Source organism: Silene latifolia, chromosome 3 (assembly GCF_048544455.1).
Source record: "Silene latifolia isolate original U9 population chromosome 3, ASM4854445v1, whole genome shotgun sequence".
Lineage (NCBI taxonomy): Eukaryota > Viridiplantae > Streptophyta > Magnoliopsida > Caryophyllales > Caryophyllaceae > Silene > Silene latifolia.
The window spans coordinates 33,445,355-33,458,841 of NC_133528.1; the positions used below are offsets into that span (position 1 = coordinate 33,445,355).

The 13,487-nt window shown below is 41.7% G+C and overlaps 1 non-coding gene across 1 annotated transcript; it reads right to left on the reverse strand.

Moving 5' to 3' along the window:
* Positions 1-11,189: 11,189 nt before the first annotated feature.
* On the reverse strand, positions 11,190-11,296 carry LOC141650494 (small nucleolar RNA R71). The gene has a single exon (XR_012546523.1). It is a non-coding gene; the product is annotated as a small nucleolar RNA R71 (small nucleolar RNA).
* Between the last annotated feature and the right edge of the window lie 2,191 nt (positions 11,297-13,487).

A 13,487-nucleotide genomic window follows, 5' to 3' on the forward strand; every position in this document is an offset into this window, starting at 1 on the left:
TTGGAATCATCGTTTCGACCAGGTGATAAAAGAGTATGGTTTCACTCGATCGGTCGAGGAACCATGCTTATATATCAAATCGAGTGGGATTAAGATTGTATTCTTGATATTGTATGTCGATGACATACTCTTGATTGGGAATGACATTCCTCTCCTATCTTCGGTTAAAGAATGGTTGAAGAACCATTTCTAGATGAAAGATCTGGGTGAGGCACAGCGTATTTTGGGAATCCGTATATACCGAGATAGATCACGACGGACGTTATCACTTAGTCAGGAGTCTTATTTGGATAAGATTCTTGAGAAGTTCAGCATGACCAACTCCAAAAAGGGGAACCTTCCAATGACAACTGGGATGCAGTTGAGCAAGTCTCAGTCACCCACGACGCCTGAAGGGATTGAGCGCATGAGCCGTGTTCCTTATGCATCTGCAATAGGATCGATCATGTATGCCATGATATGCACACGTCCAGACGTGGCATATGCATTAAGTATGACGAGTCGGTACCAAAAGACTCCAGGTGAAACACACTGGATAGCTGTCAAAAACATCCTCAAGTACCTACGGAGGACTAAGGATTGGGTATTGACTTATGGAGGCGATACTAAGCTATGCGCAATCGGTTACGCAGATGCTAGCTTCCAAACGGATCGAGATGACTCAAAATCTCAGTCCGGGTTCGTCTTCACTCTTAATGGTGCTGTGGTCAGCTGGAAGAGTTCCAAACAGAGTGTTGTAGCAGATTCTACTACTGAATCCGAGTACTATGCCGCTTCGGAGGCAGCAAAAGAAGCGATATGGATGCTGTAGATACCTCATTTCTGCACCTCTCGCAAACCACCCGGTGATGATTGGGCCGCATGTTTGGTACGCGGAACGATTTGTGACAATTCGTAAGATTATCGTCAAGTGATTGCTCAAATATTAATGTCTACCTCTTAGTTGTCATCTACGTGCCGATACGGTCGTTTTGACAGTAATTAGAGTACATTTGGAGCCCGAGTCCAAAACCGTCTCCATTTTCTGATAATCGTTAAATCCCGAGTCAGAATGTTCTGGAATGTTCCGGATATTTCTATTCCATATTTTTAATAAATATTTCACAATCTTTATCTTTTGGTAAACAATTTCCCGTAATATTCACATAAGATATTAAGGAAAACCAAATTATTCCGTCCTACCATAACTCAAACACGAAAATCTTTCTTCCGCAGGAGGAAACCACTTGGAACAAACGCAGCAGGTGCTGCGCCTCTTCCAAGAGACGCAGTGCTTGCTGCGCCTCTTCCCAGGTCCTTTTCTGCGTAGTTTTCGTATCTTTTTCATATCTTTCCGAGATTCACTTCCAAAGACTCTCCGAAAATCCTATTCCTTCACGTGATTAGTATAAATAGGAGCCTTCGCTCCTCATATTTCTCACGCGAGTGTCCGCCCTTCTCTTCTCCCTTTGCATTCTAGACCTTTGTTCTTACTTTTTGGCGTCTACGTGCTTGATCTTTCGACCACGTAAGCTCGGATCTTTCTGAGTACCAGCCTCGTTTGCATGACCGACCAATTTGACCAACTACACAATCAATCAACTTAATTAATCTAATCGTTTTCCTCTTACGAGGGCACTTTCTTTGCATTCGCGTCGAGCATCACTAATCGATATCTTAGTCCTTCTCGTTTTGTCAACATGTAAGTCTGAGGGTGTAAATCTCTCTTTTTATTTATTGTATTTTAATTATTGTATCACAATTTTAAGGTTCATGTCGAAAGTACCTCTTAAAACCGATTTCTAAAACCGTGCTTTAAAACCTCTTTTTACGGATTTCCAGAAGACAAACCGTTGAGAAAGGACGCAGCAACTGCTGCGCCTCTTCGAAGGAGCGCAGTACCTGCTGCGCCTCTTCGTGAGGCTGCCACAGTTCCTGCTTCCTTTCTTCTTCCTTCGTCCTCTGTAATTCGTCAAAATCTTATTTCTTCTATTCGTCTCTTGTTAATTCTTCGTCATAATAGCATATATTCACATGTATATTATTCATCATCATTAGTAATTAATTCGTCATTAAATTAGACTTAAATCCCTTATAACCAATATTTGCGGGTTTTCGTCATTAAATTCAATTCGGGCTTTAGAGGTTCGATTCAATCAATATTGAGTCTCTGGAATTCGTCGTTGACATATTTGCACCTGTTATTCATCGCTTGTTCATCACATTCATCTTTAATTCTTCATGTTTAAACTAATTAATTTGTTTAGCTAGTTTATATTGTTTAGTTAATTTATATTTGTTAATTATCTAATTAATCATTCATCCATGTAAATAATTCGTTTAATTCCGTCTCATCCATGTTTTATTGTTTTATGACCATTAATCGTATGTAAATAACCTGTTAATCACTTTCATCCGAGAAAATAAATTAATCGATCATTAAATTTACCAACGAGTATTAACAACACGCAATTCCGCTTCACGGACCAGAATTGAGTCAGAACAGACGCATTGTCGTCTGCTGCGCCTTATTCAAAAAAGACGCAGCTCTGCTGCGCCTGTTCCGGGTTGAATTCTGTCCCTGAACTCCGTTTTTTGCCTTGACTTAGTTTAATTAGCTCACGTATAATCAACTATTATTCGTGTTATCACCTCCTGATCGGTTCGTAATTCTTTCTTTTATTCGTTTTCTCAAATTATCCGTTTTAAAGGTATTTTCGACATAAATCGCCTAATCCGTTGTAATTATTGTAATTTTCATTATTGTAATTTATAATTATTGTATTTCTTTTATTGCTTGAATGTTTTCACATGTAATTGAGCATTAAATCCTACTTCGACCCAATTGTATGCTAAATTAATTGTCTACCGACTTAGCCTAATTTTCACATGTTAGGATTAAAACTTGGATGTTGCATTGCATGCATACAATCGACGATATATCGAGTATAGACAACTTCCCTAATCATTAGTAGAGGCCGCTATCGAGGCGGGCGGGATTAGGTGTTCGATCAAAAGAGCTTCCTAATACGTACCCTCACCCCTTACTCCAGATATCTGTGAACACCCGTGTTCATTGGCATCCACGAGAGTCATTCTAGACATAGAATGCTAAGGGTAACGATTGCTTAGTGTTCATGTCACTACTTTGTGTCTTGACATGACACGAGGTATTCGAACGGTTCCAATTTCCCATAAAAATTGGTGGCGACTCCATACAAAAATGCAAACGCTTGTTTCTCTTCTCTCCCAAGCGCCCCCGTGGGCCCCCGCTGTCCACAGTTTGGCGACTCCGCTGGGGAAAATACACTTACGTGTAGCTAAGGGTGAAACTTGAACAAGGTTAGGGAATAGTTTGTACAAGATAATTGTCGGTTTTCATAACTCGGTCTTCCTAGACCGTTTTATTCGGCCTTCCTAGGCCCAACCCAACCTATTCGACCAATCGTCCCGTCTAAACGGTCCTAATTCTTATTTGGGCCTAAGGATGGATAGCGATTGACGTCATCCATACCATGATGCTTACTCTTGTTTGTATCAAGGGCCTTCACTACTTGAGGAAATGGACTAGGAATCGGCCTTACTCTTGTTTGGTACGAGCCTCTCCACAGACTTCGGGTTTGATGGTTCGGTATGGCAACCCCCCTTTAAACCAAAACCCTTTTTAAATGCACTCATCATCCCGTTATAATGCTTGTATAAATGCTTGTACATTACATGATCACCATTTTCTAAACAAAACCATGACGATTTTTCAAAAATCAAAACCTCTTTTCTTAATCAAAATTTCGAAATAGGCCATTCAATTAGCGCAAAACCAAGTCAAAACTCTGTCCATTTGTCATATCAAAATTCGGGCCACAAGCCCATTTCAAAGCCTCACTTTGAGTCCACTCCTACAACTACACTATAGTTGACTAGGACACACATTTTCAAAAACCTTGTCCCTCTTCAAAACTCACTCAACACAAGTGGCACACACCCACTTCACAAGTCAAAACGTTTCTCCTTTTAGTAAGCGTGTTAGAATGGTCGATCGTGTTTTGATTCGTCGCCGATCTCTTATCCAGTTTTCAAGATGCCTGGATCCAGTGAAACAAACCTCCACCAACTTCAAGATGGTAATGATCGAATCCTAGCCGCGCTAGCCCAAATGCAAGTTACCCAAGACCAAGTCTATGACCGCCTTGAGACCATCGAGGGCCGGATCTATGCCGTAGAGGGGAGGTTGCCCCCTCATGAAAGTGAAGTAATAGGTGACTCCGAGAATGAATCCAGGGATGAAAATCCTCTCATGGGGATGACTGTAGCTGAGAAAAGACTCCAATACTTAGAGGATCAATTGATGTACCTTAAGGGGGATGACATCTACAGGGAGAACAATCGCAAGTATGAGGCCGTCAATTCCAAATTGCCAACCAACTTCAATATGACAGATATCCCTAAATTCAAGGGGCACGAGAACCCTTTGAACCACATCCGTGCCTTCAAAGATTACATGTCTATCAAAGGCATCAAACCCGAGATGTTCTTAAGGATCTTTCCTTCATCTCTTGACACTATCCCAAAGCAATGGTTCTACTCCCTAGATCATAAGAAGGTCGCTACTTGGGAAGATGCCGCAATCAAGTTTTCTAAACAATATGCGGATAATGCCGAGATCCAAGTTAACATGCGCACTCTAGAGGTTCTTGCCCAAAATGACAAAGAAGGATTCACCGACTTCCTAAGTAGGTGGAGGAAGACTAGTACCCAACTAGTTGAACGCCCGGATGAGGCTACCCTTGTGGAGAAGTTTGTGGACAATCTCAAGCCCATCTATGCCAATCATTTGAGATACCAAAATATCAAAACTTTCAAGGACTTAACCGTACTAGGGACAAGGATTGAAGATGACATTCGTAAAGGACTCTTGTCCAAAATGGTAGGTCGAGGATATCAAGGTTCAACAAGTCGTTCATACGGCTCTACTAGCAAGACAGATGAAGTTAACCTTCTCGAGCCATCCAAGAAAACTACCCCACCAAGGAAATTCACAAATCTTGGGGACACTTACTCCAACGCTCTAAAAAGGTTAATGAAGCAAGGTAAACTCCAACCCATTGGGCCTACTCCCGAACCCGAAAGGAAATCTAAATTCTAGGACGAGAACTCGTACTGTGAATACCATAGGGGCAAGGGGCACGACACAGAAAAATGCTACAAGTTGAAAAATGTGCTTCAGGACATGATTGAAGATGGTCGATTGCCAATACCACCGGGAGGTAAACCCAACAACACTCAGAATCCTCTTGGAGTTCTAGTGATTACAAGTGACGAATCTACCTTAGATTGCTCACACCTCATTTCTCCAGTCGAAAATGTTATCCATGCCATCGAGAATGAAGGGTTCTACTCTACTATCTCCCCTACCATTTCCGACTTCATCACATGGGCAAGGAGTGTAGATAGGCAAGTTTGGAAATTAGAAAATATGGTGACAACTTTACGCGATCCTAACGCAACACCCAAAGAACATGTGCCACTAGTCTTCTCTCAAAATGCTACTATGCAAGAAGTAGTCGCCGTGGTTGATAAACTAGTCGACCAAATCATACGACTAGAAGATGAAATCATGAGAATGAGAGAGCTAGCTACAATCAATGGAGTTTGGGATGACGATGATGAGGACGAGTATCTCATTGAAAACTCCCTAGTCAAAGAAATAGTCCAAAATGGCAAAGATCAAGATGTGGACCACCTAACTCGTTCGGGTCGTCCATATCAAAGCACTACTCAAAACGGTCCAACCAACGTTGTCACACCAAATGATAACGAAGAGGACTCCACTGACCATTTGCTCAAGCAATTACGAGAAGACGAAGGTCGATCTTTCGTCCGGCAATTAGTAGCAAGCTCATTCCCACATCGCCAAGCTTTACTGCAAGCTTTGGCCAAACTAAATGTAGCACATAACTCGACACCCGAAGATGTAGTCAACTTGGTCTTCCAAGAATCACCAAAGCTAAGTAATCCTATTACTTTCTCAGACGAAGATTTGCCACCTTTTGGCGCTAGTCACAATTTAGCTCTTTACATAACTGTCATTTGTCTAAAGAAGAACGTGCCAATGACCTTGGTAGATGATGGCTCCGTGGTCAACGTCATACCCCTCAAAACGGCATACAAGCTAGGCATGAAAGAGTCGGATTGGACCCCTACCAATCAAGGTAGTGTGCGTGCATATGATGGTACACGACGAAAGGTGGTAGGACTTGTTAACCTAACCATAGCCACAGGGCCAATTGAGCGAAAGGTTAACTTCCAAATAGTGGACATCGAAGCTTCCTTCAACATACTTCTGGGAAGGCCTTGGATTCACGCTTCCAAATCAGTAACATCCACTCTTCATCAAAAGATCAAAATCCCACTAAATGGCAAAGTAGTGACGATCACTTCGTCACCCATCAAGGCAATAATCGAAAAACAGTCGAACAATAAAGTCCTTGCAGATCCAGTATATGAACTTGGGGGCTTCCAAAGTATAAGTGTCATAGAAAGTGAGTTGGCGCCCTTATACTATGATCCCTACTCCAACTTGGTGGTCAACCACATGCTCAAAACCCAGGGATACTTCCCTGGAATGCCTTTGAACCCTATTCGAAGAAACACCTTCGCGCCATATATGGAAGGCAACTCAAAGAGGATACCACTTGGACTAGGGTACAAACCCACTAAAGAAGAGGTTCTCAAAATGCTTGCTCAAGTCCAAAACCGCAAGCACGTAGGAGTCCAAATGCGACCCTATCTCCCTACTCTAAATGGGTACTTTGTTCAAGAAGGAAGTCTAGAACTCTTTCACGGATTTCCCGAGCCTTGGTATTATCTCGAGAGGAAGCTAGCCGGAATCGAGATCTTTCACGATTGCTACTTTATCCCTCCAGAAACGGTTCCTACCGTCAAAACCCGTCAAGCACCTTGCTTAGACGAGCAAGCTGTTAGCTTGTTGTTCGGAGAAGATCGATTTGTTAGAGCCGCGCAGGATGAGATCATTACCATGATACTTCAAGACGACCACTTCAACCCTACCGCGTTAATCACAGAAATCAACGCAAGTCAACAGAAAGGATGGAGAAAATCAATCAAGTGGACCAACAATCAAGGAAGGCTCTTCAAGCTCACCACTGGAGAAGGAGAAATGTTCAAAGGAGAACCAGAAGACGATGAGTTCGAGTCGGAGTCAGAGTCAGAGTCGGAGTCTAGAGAAGTCATTAGAAAGTCTCCTCCTGTCGTCATCCCCACTCCCTTTGTTTCTCCTAGCTTAGCCTCGAGTAGTCACGGTAGTTCGGGAAATGCCCCAACCACTGTCCCTTTGCCGCCACTGACCATGGATCAGTTGGCTTCTTTGTTTCAACTTTACTCAAATTTTAATATGAATAAATCAGGTTCTGCTTACTCTTTGTGTTATCTTGAGTGCAATTCTGTTTACGATGATACTGAGGATGACCAAGACCCAGACTCAATCGAAATACCTCCCTACATAGCCAAAGAAATACTGCAGGAATGGGAAGGGGGACCAGTAATAGAGGACACCAAACTCATCAATGTAGGAACCGAACTAGAACCCCAAGAACTTAGGATAGGGACTACCTTGAGCTCTACCGAAAGGGCCGATTTCATAGACCTTCTAAACGAATTCAAAGACGTTTTCGCTTGGTCCTACAAAGACATGCCAGGGATCGACAGGGATATCGCCGAACATAGAATTCCGATTAAGCCAGGTTTCAAACCTGTGAAACAGAAGCTTCGACAAATGAGGACAGAATGGGCTCTCAAGATTAAGGAAGAAGTTGACAAACAATTCAAAGCCGGGTTCATCAAAGTTTCCGAGTATTCTGACTGGGTAGCCAACATAGTACTTGTACCCAAAAAGGATGGGAGAATCCGTGTTTGTGTTGACTTTAGGGACTTAAACAAAGCAAGTCCTAAGGATGACTTTCCTCTACCCCATATCGACATATTGGTGGACAATACTGCAGACCACGCGTTACTATCCTTCATGGATGGGTATGCGGGTTATAACCAAATCAAAATGGCCATGTAAGATATGCATAAGACCGCCTTTGTCACCCAATGGGGAACCTATTGTTATACAGTCATGCCATTTGGATTGATCAATGCCGGAGCTACATATCAACGTATCGCAACTACACTCTTACATGACATGATGCACAAAGAAGTTGAGGTATACGTAGACGACATGATTGTCAAGTCCAAGGATAGAGAGGGGCATATTGCGAACCTTCGCAAATTCTTCGCAAGGCTACGAAAGTACAACATGAGGCTCAATCCTCAGAAATGCACATTCGGGGTAACGTCTGGCAAACTCCTGGGATACGTCGTTAGTCAAAGAGGTATAGAAATAGATCCTTCCAAAATCAAGGCTCTGATCGAAATGCCACAACCTCAAACAGAAAAAGAAGTCAGAGGATTCCTGAGAAAAGTGCAATATATAAGTCGATTCATATCGAAACTCACCATGATTTGCGAGCCTATCTTCAAAAAGCTCAAGAAAACAGACCACACCATGTGGGACGACGATTGTCAGAAGGCATTTGACCGAATCAAAGAGATATTGGCTAAACCACCAGTGCTCATGCCACCTCAACGAGATCAACCTCTTGGTTTATATCTCACAGTAACCGAAACAGCCATGGGCGCCATGCTAGCACAAACTGTAGGAAGTGAAGAAAGGGCTATCTACTTGATGTGACCATAGTTAGCGCATATTTAGCCCCCGAATTAGCCTTGTTCCCATGCTTTTTAGTGCATATTTGGGTCATTTATTATCTTTAGTTCTTTGTTTTGCATATTCTTTGAGATTTTGATCCCTTGGTAGGAAAGGAGTAAGAATCTTGCATTTTCATGGCAAAACGAGACTAAATTGATCGAATTCAATGACCAAGCATCAAGGAGAGACAAGATTAGAAGGCCTTTGTACATATGATAGTAGATGAGCAATGTTGAGAAAGGATCCTTGAGTCCCCAAGGAAATCCCCAAGGAATTTATGAAGAAAAGGGAAGAAAAGAAGAAGAAGCCTTGCTGAGGCACAATCCGTGCGGATTGTCTACAATCCGGCCGTCCTTCAGCCGCACAATCCGTGCGGTTTCTCACCAAGACGCTCGGGTTTGTCCTCCACAATCCGCCCGGATTCTCTCCAATCCGCTCGGGTTCCATCGCCAGAATCCGCCCGTCCCGACCCTAATCCGCCCGGATTCCTCTACAGCGCGATTTCCTCTTCTCCAAGCTACAAAGAAAGAAGCCCTTCCTTCGGAAAATACCGGCTCCTCCCTGCTCAATCTAAAAAGTGTAATCACTAGTTTAGCCCTTAGTTAACCCTAATGCATCCCCCTAATTTCCACTATAAATACCCCATTAGTCTAATTAGAAGAGCATGTTCTTCTTATCAAGAATTAGAGTAGTTAATATCAATCAAATCTCTCTTTAGTTTTGTAATCAACAATTAATCAAGTTCTAATACAAGTTTTATTTCCTTAATCTCTCTTTTGTTCATCCTTTATTTTGGGTAATTGAAGATTATTTGGGTTATTGTTGGGAGATTGACAACCTCTCAATCAAGCATCAAGTACTTCTTTTATCTTTGCTTTATTATTGGAATCATTAGTAGGTATAATTCTCTTAATCCCTTTTTAATTATTGTTAATTACTTTCATTTATTCATCATGTTTCATATTGTTGGTATGATTGACAATCTTGCTAGCATGATCAACATGATAATGAGTGAGTAGTCTCTTAGCTAGGGTTAATGGGTGATTAGAGGAAACCAACATGGGGAATGATTCATGCTTAAATTAATATGCTTTCATGTTTTATTTGCTTGCTTGTTTTGATCTCAACTCATGCACATGTTATATTTGATGAAATGCTAAGCCTATGAATCCTTGCATTTACCACCATCTCCTTTCTTTTCAATGAGACTTGTAAGACATAACCCAACTCGAGTCTCATTAGACCATGCATGTTGTTGAGTAGGGAAGACTAAGTCGACTTGTAGGTGTTGTACAATCTAATCGATTCGGCTCCGGGACCCAAACTTTCCTAGGATTGTAAGATATAACCCAACTCAATCCATCACAACAATAATTGCTTGCTTATAATTTGAGAACATGTTTGTATGATCAATTCCCATGATTCCCCTATGATCCCATGACACCCTAGTGCTTTTTAATCAATTGTTTACACCCCTTTTAATTCATCTTGCTAGTTTATTTTCATTGCTATTTTAGTTAGTGACCTTCTACACCAACCCAATTTGTGACACCCCCAAGACACCACTAGTTTCAATAGAAATTTCATTTCAATACCCGTCCCTTGGGATCCGACCTTTACTTGCCTCTTTACTAATTGTAGAGTTGTTTGTGAAGCTATAAATTGTGTTTTGATTCGGACGTGACCCAACGACCACACCTTTAATTGTGAACACGAAACGGACCGATCAAAAATGGCGCCGTTGCCGGGGACGGTGTTTGTTTGATTTAGATTTCCTTTTTATTGTTATTAGTTGTGTCTTTCTTCGCCTTGGGGAAGTAAAACTCCTCAAGGTTTGTTCTAATTGTTTTCGAGTTGTTTGATACTTTGCATGTCTAGAAGGTCACAAGGTGATTTGTTACCTTTTGACCGTGAAATCGAAAGAACCTTGACGAACAATAGGAGACTTGTTAGGAAAAATTTAAGAGGTATTAGTGAAGTTGTTCAACCAACTATTGAGTTCACCAACCCTTTCGCAATAGAAGGAGAGGAGAACCCATTACACAATACCCCACAAAATCAACCTACAATGCCTAAATTCTCGTCACACTCCGTACCCACCAAGGAGAACCTACCCAATGGTACTCCTACACCGCAACATCTAACCGGAAATTTTATTGCCAAATCCGCCTTCATCCAATTAGTTGAAAGGAGCCAATTTGGGGGGATGCCTAGTGAAGACCCTCATTCTCATATGGAAACCTTTTGCGACTATTGTGATGCAATCTCTCAAACGGGTGTGACTCAAGACCAAATTAGATGGGTCTTATTTCCTTTTTCTCTAATCGGCACCGCGAAGCAATGGTTAAAGGGCCTTGACAAGGCCACCCTCGGAATAGATTCTTGGAAGAAGTTGGCTCTAGCTTTCTACAAAAAATTCTACCCACCGAAAAAGACTAACATGCTAAGAGCTCAAATCACGGGTTTTAAGCAAAGGAATGAAGAATCTTTGTATGAAGCTTGGGAGCGGTTCAAGGGAATTTGTCGCTCATGTCCTCACCATGGACTTAGCGAATGGTTCTTGGTACAACAATTTTGGAATGGTTTATATGAAGATTCAAGGAACATTCTCAACATGGGATCAAATGGAATATTCACCGAAGTTGATGACAATCAAACATGGAACAAGATTGAGGAAATGGCGGTCCATAATTCACAATATAGTAGACCTCGCAAGGCTACTAGAGGAGGAAAGCATGAAGTGGACTCCGTTACTCAATTGGGTGCTCAACTTAGTGCTCATATTGACACAATCAATTTGAAGTTTGAAAAAGCTATGGCTAGACTTGAAGAAGTCTCAAAATCACCAAAGCATCATGTTAATGCCATGACGGCATCCTCATCAATCCCAAGTGGGATATGTGAGAATTGTGGAACTTTGGGACATGACCAAGGTGAATGTAGGGGAACGAATGAACAAGTGAATGCTTTCCAAGCATACAAGAGTGGTACCCCTTATTCCAACTATTACAATGAAAACACCAAATTCCATCCAAATCTCTCATACAAAAGCCAAAATGTTCAAAACCCTCAAACAACATACACTCCACCACCCATGAGAAACCAAAATCAAAGACCCTTTTATAATCAAAACCAAGGTTACCAAAATCAAAATCCATACAATCACCAAAATGACCAAGGTTTTGATGTCCAAAAAGCGGTCCTCCAAATGCAAAAGAATCAACAAGAATTTTTCACTCAAATGCAAAAAGATAGCCAAGCAAAAGAAACCACCATCAACAACATCCTAGCTCACACCAAGATGTTGGAAACACAATTGACTCAACTAGCATCTTCAAGCTCACAAAGACAAAAGGGGCAATTACCACCTCAAAGTAATCCCCCAAGACATGAAACGGTTAGTGCCATTCACTTGAGAAGTGGTACAAGGTATGAAGCGCCAAGGAAGCAAGTTGAGGATGAAGTTGTGGAAGCTAGTGAAAAGGAAGAAATTGTGCAAAACTCCAAAGATGGAGAATCATCAAAAGAAGAAAGTTCAAAGAAAAATGAAGACAAGGTCAAGGAGAAGGAGCCCATTGTGATTATACTTCCTTTTCCAAGTCGTCAAGCCAAGCCCAAATTTGATGATCAACTTGGAAAGTTCATGGAAATTGTGAAGAATTTGGAAGTCTCGATTCCTTTCACGGAATTAATCAATCACGTGCCGGCCTATGCGAAATACATGAAAGATATCCTCACAAAGAAGAAGTCAATCCGGAAACTTGAGACTATCGCCTTCACTAAGGTGAGTAGTGCAATACTTCAAGGGAGTTCACCTCCAAAGCTAAAGGATCCGGGAAGCTTCTCAATACCGTGTACCATTGGCGACACAACGATCAACAAAGCCTTATGTGATCTAGGGGCTAGTGTGAGTGTCATGCCGTACTCGGTGAGTAAAAGGTTGGGGATGGGAGAGCTTAAATGCACCAACATCACACTCCAAATGGCCGATAGATCGACGAAGACACCATTAGGGATATGGGAAGATGTCCCCGTACGGATTGGGAAGTTTTTCATCCCGGTGGACTTTGTCATTGTTGATATGGAGGAAGATTCCAACATTCCAATCATTCTAGGAAGACCTTTCCTACACACCGCGAGTGCGGTGATTGATGTGAAACATGGTGAGCTCACTCTAGAAGTGGGAGATGAAAGCATAACCTTTAATCTTGACAAGACTATGAGAGCTCCTCGTTTGCATGAACCATGTTTCATGATTGATCATTATAGCCGAAAGGATGAAAGGAAGAAATCGGAACTCCAATGGAAGAAAAAAATTGAAGATGCTCCATTCAAAGAGCAAGTGAATCGTGACAAGGAGAGCTTGCAAAGCTCATCAAAATCAACCAAAGAAGAAGAGAATGGCCTCATTGGCCAAGAGAAGAATTTGGAGGAGTTGTCTCCATCAAATCAAGAAATCTTTAATGATAAACTTAATGAAGTTTGTGGTCTTTGGGACGACGAATTTGAAGGGATTTTTAATCCCTACATTGGTAATGCCATCGATCAAGACCAACAACAAGGGCAAAGGACTATTGAATACCTCTACCATGATAATGAACATGCTTTTGATTACTTTTTCAAGGTGTTGAGCAACATCAACAACACCTTGAACATGCCCCCTTGACATCTCATCAAGAATGAGAGTTTGGTGGAGTCCTCCCTAAACCACCATTTGTAAATATTTCTAACTCCCTAA